This window comes from Mus caroli, unplaced genomic scaffold (genome assembly GCF_978045245.1).
Source record: "Mus caroli unplaced genomic scaffold, Mus_caroli_1 scaffold_12, whole genome shotgun sequence".
In the NCBI taxonomy this organism is placed as follows: Eukaryota; Metazoa; Chordata; class Mammalia; order Rodentia; family Muridae; genus Mus; species Mus caroli.
This window is the reverse complement of record NW_028227267.1, coordinates 100095743-100104118: the sequence shown is the minus strand read 5'-3', so window position 1 is coordinate 100104118 and position 8376 is coordinate 100095743. Positions and strand designations below refer to the sequence as shown.

The 8376-nt window shown below is 40.8% G+C and overlaps 1 long non-coding RNA gene across 1 annotated transcript in view; it reads right to left on the bottom strand.

Annotated features, from left to right (window-relative positions):
* Positions 1-885: 885 nt before the first annotated feature.
* Positions 886-8376, bottom strand: part of LOC115029255 (uncharacterized) — a 29331-nt gene continuing 21840 nt past the window's right edge. The window contains exon 3 of the long non-coding RNA XR_003834835.2: positions 886-1843. This is a non-coding gene — a long non-coding RNA (uncharacterized LOC115029255). The remainder of the gene's footprint in view (positions 1844-8376) is intronic.

The window sequence follows — 8376 nt, the reverse complement described above, 5'->3', positions numbered from 1 at the left end:
ACTCAGTGATTTTCAGTTCTGGGCCCGATCATTTTCTCCTTTGTTCTCCCTAGTATAGTCTGCACTCTCCCTCATGCTGTCTCTGGCCTCATCTAGAGCTACGGGTCTGTCTTTGCTTCTCAGCAGTTTATGCCTCACTCACCTCTGACTGACATGTCCTGATATTATGACCTGTCCTGACTTGGTAATGGAATTTTGGGGGAGGGGAATCTTTTATTTTTAATCTCCTGACGAGACCCACCAGAAGAAAAGTCCCTAAAACACAAGTTTCCTCTCTGCCTGAACTCGACAGATGGTAATAATTTTATTCTTCAGATCCATCTGACTGAAAAGTTATGACAGAAGCCCCTCTGGAAAACCCTAAGGACAGCTCATCCTTTGTGTAGTTGAATCTTGTTGCTATTGAATGGGATTGAAATTCACATCGACGGAAATAATTCGGTCAGTTGAAGAGATTCTGAGCTGCAGCAAAGACGAGTCTGTGGGATTCCATGGGTATTTGGGAAATCGGCGTCCAAGAGTCGGTTTTTTTTTTTCCTACGGTGACCAAACTATCCATTGATCTTCACTATGCCGATTACAGGGACACAACTGTGCCAGCAGAGCACGTGGCAGGTACAAAGGATGAGCAAAGTCTCTCAAGTAAGTGCAGCAACCCTAGCCTGGAATTGCAGGACTTCGGTTTGCCAGTTGTGCAGCCTAGAAGATAGTCCTTCGTCTCTTTGTTAGTGCTGTAGCTATCAAATCAGGACAATACACTTAATGTATACCTTTATTGCAAACACTTAACAGTCATGTACTTAAAGCACATAGCAAATGAAGTTTACACTGAACAAAGAGGAGATAATACACCCATTTCTGTGTCATCGTTACTGTTGGCTTACAGGTGAGTCCACCAGGCTCCTCCCACGGACCTAGCAACAGCTTAAGTCATCACCTGCCACCATTATCTGCCACTTCTGGGTGCAGGTGACCTAGCACAGAAAAGGACTGGTCACCACCCCATCTCTCTCTCTCTCTCTCTCTCTCTCGCTCGCTCGCTCGCTCGCTCGCTCTGTGTGTGTTCCCATGTGCTCTTGGACAGTCTCTCCTGCCCTTTCTGTCCTTCTCTGACCCCTTTTGTGCCCACATGGCTCTGCTCTGTTAAGACAGGACCTTCAGAACATTTTTTTCCTGGTGAGCATTTACCATAGTAGAAAAAGATGTCACTTGCCAATCACTGAGAGCAACCCGGATACTCTGTGCTAGGTGTTCTCCATTGAAGAGATGCTTTAAGGTATATTGGAAATGAGGGAAACTCAAATGCCTTTGACAACCTGCCAAAGCCTACACAGTGAAACCGAAATCTGGAATTTAAAGGTACATCTCTAGAGGCCTCACCTTCTGACTTATTGTTCAATGCTATTTCCCAAGCACTCAAGTTCTCTCTTGGTCCCCTGTCCTTCCCTCATTTACCCAAAGCCTGTTCAGTGTATGCAACTGTTCAATGACAAAGGAATGTGGACCAGAAGACACAGTATCTTGGTATCTTGGAACTATGTAATTCTGAAGATGCCGTGACTTAAACTTAAGCAAAGGATAACCAACAGGGGTAACCAACATTCACAGGCCTGACGGTGGGATTAGCTCTCTATGTACTTGCAAGCATTCTCTCAGCAAGATGCCTTTGCCTTGGTTACCAACAGAGAGAGCACAGCCAGCTTCCATCTCCAAACCTCGCCCACACGGTATGAGTCATCCTCTGAGTGAGGGCAGGGACAAGTTTCTGATTCAGTCTCACGGGTGAACATCTTCAGGATTAACAGAAACAACAGACACCGAGACACCGCGTTTTCAAAAGCATCTAGAGACAAGAAGACAAGGTTCTAGGTTAAGAGGCTGTAAACAGAAACATATACTTTTCCCCCACAATAACTAGAATGGTATATGGTACTTATTATGAATGAACATGAATGCCAGTCCTCAGAGACATGCTGTAGTAGCAGAGCTATAGTCGGTACAAGCATGTCTTAATTGGCTTGGGTGTGGGAGCACAGACCTTTGATCAAAAGCAGAAGCAAGAGGATCTCTGAGTTCAAGGCCATCCATCCTGGTCTACATAGTGAGTTCCAGGTCAGCCAAGGCTGCATACTGTCTTGGTATATCTTTGATTCCTACACTTTTGAAAGACTTGTGTATTTAAGTAACCTGAGCCCGGGTGTTAAGATGTAAACTTCAAGAAACCTTCTCTGAGAAACTATTCCTTCCTGACTTGAAAAACAACTGCTCTGTGGGCCTGAGACAGCTCAGGAGGTGACAGTGCTTTTCAGTGAACCTGGGAACCTAAATATGATCCCTGGGACCCAGGAGGTGGAAGGAGGGAAATGACTCTTACAAATTGTCCTCTCATCTCCACACATGAGTCATGTTATGAGTACAACCACACACATAAACACATACATGCACAAGATAAATAAGTGCAAAAAATTAATTAAAAGTTTTAAAACCCCATTCCTGGTATGATCATTTTTAATTCATTGGCATTATCTCTAGGCCTCTTAATTCCAGCAGAAGTCCTACATGCTTTGTTATGACTCAAGTTACCCTTAAATTCCTAAGTAACGCAGGCCAGCAGTTTATGTGAGTTTCTTTCTGTAGTTTTGAATGTGTACACATGTGAGTGTGTACTCGAGCACATACCTGGAAAAGGAAGAAAATCTCACTTATGTGACACTAGGCTTCACTAATCTTTTTCTAGTGGCTCAATTAACACAGACAGAAGCTGAAAGTCATTAGAGAACGCATATCTCGTTTTCAGGTTTGCCAGCTTTGTTTCCAAACATTGAAAATATCTAATATAAATTGTATGTAACTCATAACATAACAGTGAAAATAATAACCAATCCATCAACAGCATTGACCTTGAAAAATAGATTGGCATGGACAGGGAATAAAGTATAAATTAATAAATGGATGTTCTCGTGTTCCACGTTTATAAGCTAGTCAGAAAGGGAACTTTCTTAGGAAAGACAAAAGGACACTACCTCTCCCTGCATATGTACACACACACACACACACACACACACACCACAAAAGGGGATGCCATGGTGTAAAACAGACTGGCATATAGTTATTTATTTAGTGCACAAGAAAGTGCACTCCCTCCCTCCCTCCCTCCCTCCCTCCCTTCCTCCCTCCCTCCCTCCCTCCCTCTCTCCCTTCCTTCCTTCCTTCCTTCCTTCCTTCCTTCCTTCCTTCCTTCCTTCCTTCCTTCCTTCCTTCTTTTTTTGGGGGGAGGGAGACACACAGAGAAAGAAAAGAAGGCTGACTCTCACTCACTATGTAGCTCAGGCTGGCCTCAAAATTATAATCATCCTGCCTCTATCTTCAAGATGTGAGATTACAGGCATGGGATGCAATGGAGGAAAATCTGTTTTAATGGATTGCAAGCTGAGCTGGATCTGAGAGAATCCACCTGATATACTGACAGTGTGCCTTTTCTGCCATATCAAAGGGCCTGTGTGGGTTGATTGTGGGCTGAGGAAAGAACCTCGTTCTTTTCACGATGTGCTCTTTGTTGCTGTTGTTTAAAAGTAAAATTGCTTCTGTTTGGTTTCTTATACAGCTCATTAACTTTGAGAATATTTATTGAGTCCTTAGCTTTGGCCAGACATCATCCAGAAAGGAAACACAGAGCTCGACCACAGATTTAGGGACATAAGCATGTCTTAACACAGTAACTTTATCCCTTTGTTGAGCTCAGAAATCAATGCTGTCAAAACCAAGCTGGTAAAATTCACATCTGGAAGAACAGTAGGGTTTTGGACGGTTCCCATTGTCACACCAACCGAGATTATCCCATGAGGAAACTCACCCTGACAGGAAGCATTCCTCCCCAAGAACTTGGCTCAAGTCCTTAAAAGCATTGCTGCAATCATAAGGTCTGGGAATTGTAGGACTCTTTATCAATTTCACAATCTGTGGATTCTAGAATTAGACTCTCTGAGTTGAATAAAACCCCTGCTTTGCATCAGTATATGAACTAAGGTGGGTTCTTTGCCATTCTTTCTGGATATGAGTACTGTATGTGGCTTAAGCTTGTGATAAGGATTCAGTGAAGTAAACACGTAGAGTAAGAAACAGATTAATAAATATTCTACCCCATATCTTCTGTGACGTCTGACAAGATGGTACTGAGTGACCTGAGGTGATTTAGGACTTGATCTGGTTCTTGTTTGTGTATTCATACTTTCTGTGGGTCTATTTTTACAGCGTCAAAAAAGAAGTGTATGTTTCATGAGCCCTTTGCAAACACCATGTAGCTAAAAGCCAATGAATCTGAAGAATGCAGAGCCGCAGACTTTTTCAAAGTTGGTTCCAGAATTATATAATCCAAAGTTCATCTGAGTGCCCCCCCCCACCTCAGTGTTTATCAGCTGACCGTGTCAGCCTGGGAATTACCTCAAATCTAAACAGTTGAGTCCCCTTCTCCATAGAGAAGTATTCTGAGGTAAATAATGTTCTGTGGGTTTATTCTTTAACTTGTTTTATTTTTATAATCTATAGTATCTTACTATTTAGAAAATACAGTAATTTGGGTAATAAATGGTTTGTTTAAATTCTTTAAATGACTGTTTCTTTGCTTGAAAACCAATCTTACTCATAATCCTATATATTGTTCATTATTTTTTATTTTTTGAAACAGGCTCTCATATAGTGGAAGTTGTCCTTGAACTCTTGATTCTCCTGCCTCCACTTCCTAAGTGTTTCATAAGCCTGTTTTTTTTTTTAAATTTGATACAAAAACTGGATGAAATGATAATACATTTATACTGTCTGGCATCCACCAGAATTTTGCATCAAGCAGTGTAAATATAAAAGATGCTTTCTGAAGTAAACTGTAAACCAGCCCTGTACAGAAATATAAGATTACATACAGCACTGCCGTTCTATATGGTTATTTTGACAGGACAAATACAGATATCCAAGGAATTCACAAATTAAGTCCGTGGGGATCGATACTGGAAACTATGCTTAAGGAATCTGACTTTAGAGACTGGAGAGAGGAGCTGGAGTTAACCAGGTAAGGACAGTGGAACAGACCTTTAAACAGGAGTCCTTAGGTGATAAAAACAAAACCAAGCAACAAACAAACCAAAAGAGTAAAACAAACACAAAAAACGATGCTTGTTAGAGGCTACTCAGGTGGAATCATCACAGTTTACCATTGCGTAGCTCAGTTTTCTGCGGTTGTGACCACAGAGCAGAAACGTAGACGGGAGAGGTATTTACTCTGCTTCCTAATTTCAGAGTTTCAGTGCAGACTCTGCTTCTTCCTAGCTATTTGGGCCTATGGTGTGGCAGAGCATCTTGGCAGGGAAGGCATCCACATGAGTTAGTTATTTTTGCATCTTAAAAAGGAATGCCCAATAGAGACAACTAAGGAAGGACAGAGTTACTTGGATCATGCTTTCCGAGAAATTCCAGACCATCATAGTGGGAAAGGCAAGGTGAGTGACTCCATCCTGATGGCAGGAAAATCAGTTGGAACAGCTGTTCACTCTGTCGCTGTCCAGAAGCCAAAGACTGATACTAGAATCAGAAGTGGTATGTCCTTGAAAGGTCTACCCGTCGTGACCTATTCCTACTTCCTAAAGGCTTCACACCCATCAAAATAATCCAACACGCTATGAAACAAGTATTCAAAACAGAAGCCCCTGGGAACGTTTTAAATTCAAGCCACAACAGTTCAGTAGAACAAATATACTCCCGTCAGAATGCTATGAAAAATATGTAGCCCACTGGTGCCTATACAGGCCACAGCAATTCAGAACAGGTACCAGATGACTGTTCAGGACACCCCACCAGAAGGATGCCTTCAAACATGAGAACAGACACCAGCAATTAAGTATTAGCCCAGACATAGGTGTAAATTACCAGCCCCGTTCACTCTTTAGAGAATTAATGTCAGTCTTACTTGGAGGCACTTAGAGATAAGGAGCAGAGATATGACTCTGACTGGAAAGTCATGAAAACTGATCAGAGAAAGAGGACATAAAACTAGGCTACACTGGAAGGATTTGACTTTAGAAAAGGGACAGAGTAGAACTTCTAGAACTGAACCACAAACTCTGTATCAGTTTTATACCGAACAGGGTTCAGCGCACAGATTTGGAGTTGGATCATCTGAATATTCACCACGAATGATGGATTGGCTCAATGGCTTTTCAGGTAAAACTGAGTCTGCAGATTGGATGGGATTGCCTAGTTTAGCTGACCTTAAAACGAATAGCAACGTGTTACTGAGAACAGCTTCTAGTCCCCTTTGTCCTTTCTCTATCTTGATTGACTGAGGTATCTAGAGACAGTCTCTGCTTCGGTCAGAAAAGAACTGAGATCTGCCTTGTTCTGACCAGAACACAATATCCCAACTAACTTTGCCTAATCTCATTAGCCTATAAAGAATCTATCGCTCACTCATTAAGTATTTCTATGTAGCTTTAAAATATTTCAATGCAAGATTTTACTATATAATTTATTATATATAATATATATTTATTGTATGTAAATATAATTTACTTCTATCCATGATTCCCTACGCCCCACCTCATCTACATATATACAAGAAAGAAACCATTGTGGATTATAGCAATGGTAAGTTATAACACCGTTTCCTCCACAGCTCCATAGCTTTTCTTTCAGAAAAGCCCTTCATAAACATCAGTCTTCTACTCTAGAAGGCTTTGTCTAAAGAAGTGATTTAAACATCAGCTCTGTGAAGCCGTCCCTGTTTCCCAGACAGAAGTGATCATTCACATCTGTGATTCCTGGCAGTGCCACTCTTGTTGGAGGAGGGCCTTGATGTGCCTTGAGTTGCAGGTACCTGGGTTCCTTGAATAATTCACCGTGGGTTATTCAGGGTTATGATAAATATTAAAGGTTGGAGTTTATAACATTAGCACAAAGGTTGATAACATTAGCACAAACATTAATAGCATATATTAAAGTGCTACTTGGACCTAAACGTTCATTCTAAAGACAGTAAGGCATTTCTGTAGACACCTCCAAGCAGAGCAGAACCCTGGCGCTGGGTTCACTGTCTCCCATAGGTGAGTGGTTCCTATTCATGGGGACTTCCAATGTCATCTCTTACAGAAATCAAGGGTAAAGGTGCTTCTCTGAAAGAGAGCAGTGTGGTCCTAAAATATGGTAAGATTTGAGGACAAAGTCGTATGCTCCAAGCAGGGGAGGGCCTTTTAAAGAGACTTCTTTTTTCTAGATTGAATAATTTAAAACATATTTCCATTTTTCAAAAAAAAATATGAAGACACATCGACAACATGTTAATTAAAGAAAACCAGGATTACTGTGGGTGTGAACAGTCCTACGTTTTGTTAAGTCGAGTCTAGTTCAAATTCATCTGGAATAAACTAACTATATTTTGTATAATGCTTCTCAATCAACAAAGCAAGGTCACACAAATTATTCATGTGACTCATACATCAAACCAGAAAGGTTTTTCTTTTCTATTTTTTTTTTATCACTTATGTTTTATTTGACAGGTAAGAAAAAAAAAAGGCTTTGGACAGATTAAATGACCTACCCAAGGTCACATAGCTGCTAGGGCTGTCTGGGAGTCATGCCCAGTTCCTCTAATTCCAGAGGCTCATATTCTTTTCACTACATCATTCTGCCCACAGTGGGGGGCCACTGGTGCAGACACATGCTTAGAAATGCCAAGTCTGTCTCTAAATAGATAGATGTGCTTTTAGGAAACTAATCACATCGCTGGAGATGAAATTTTGTTGTTGGTCTAGCTCTAAAAACGTTTTAATGAGAAAAATGGTCGACAGAATTTACTTTCAGTGGAAGGCAGAATTAGCTGAATATTTTAATGTTCATTTTCTGTGGATCACAAATTTGGTTCAGAATTGTGACAAGTTTTATATACAGATTTTAGCTTTTAAAGTTTATGGAGATGCACAGGGCTTTAGTTTTCTAAGTCTCCTTTTCTTAAGTAGTTAGATCTTTCCTACCCAGGCTTTCTCTACTGGTCTCCTCAGCTCCCTTTCTGGGAAAACAAGCTGAAATTGTTCTTCACAGAAGAAACAAATAAAAGGAAGAAAATGTCATCAAGCAAGCATGATCTAGAAAAATAGGAAATGCTGAAGCCTGAATCATACATTATGTACAAAAAATGAAATCTGGTTGAAATTAGGCAACATGCATTTTTCTTGTTTTAGGGAAATCAGGAAAAACAAAGAGCGAGACTTCAGAGATTTCAGAAGAACATGTGACTGAATGCCAGATAATATCCAAATTGACCATGCCAAGTACAAGCATGATAGTACTTTTCCCTATAAGTTAGGCTAACCAAAACCAAATTACATTTAGCCA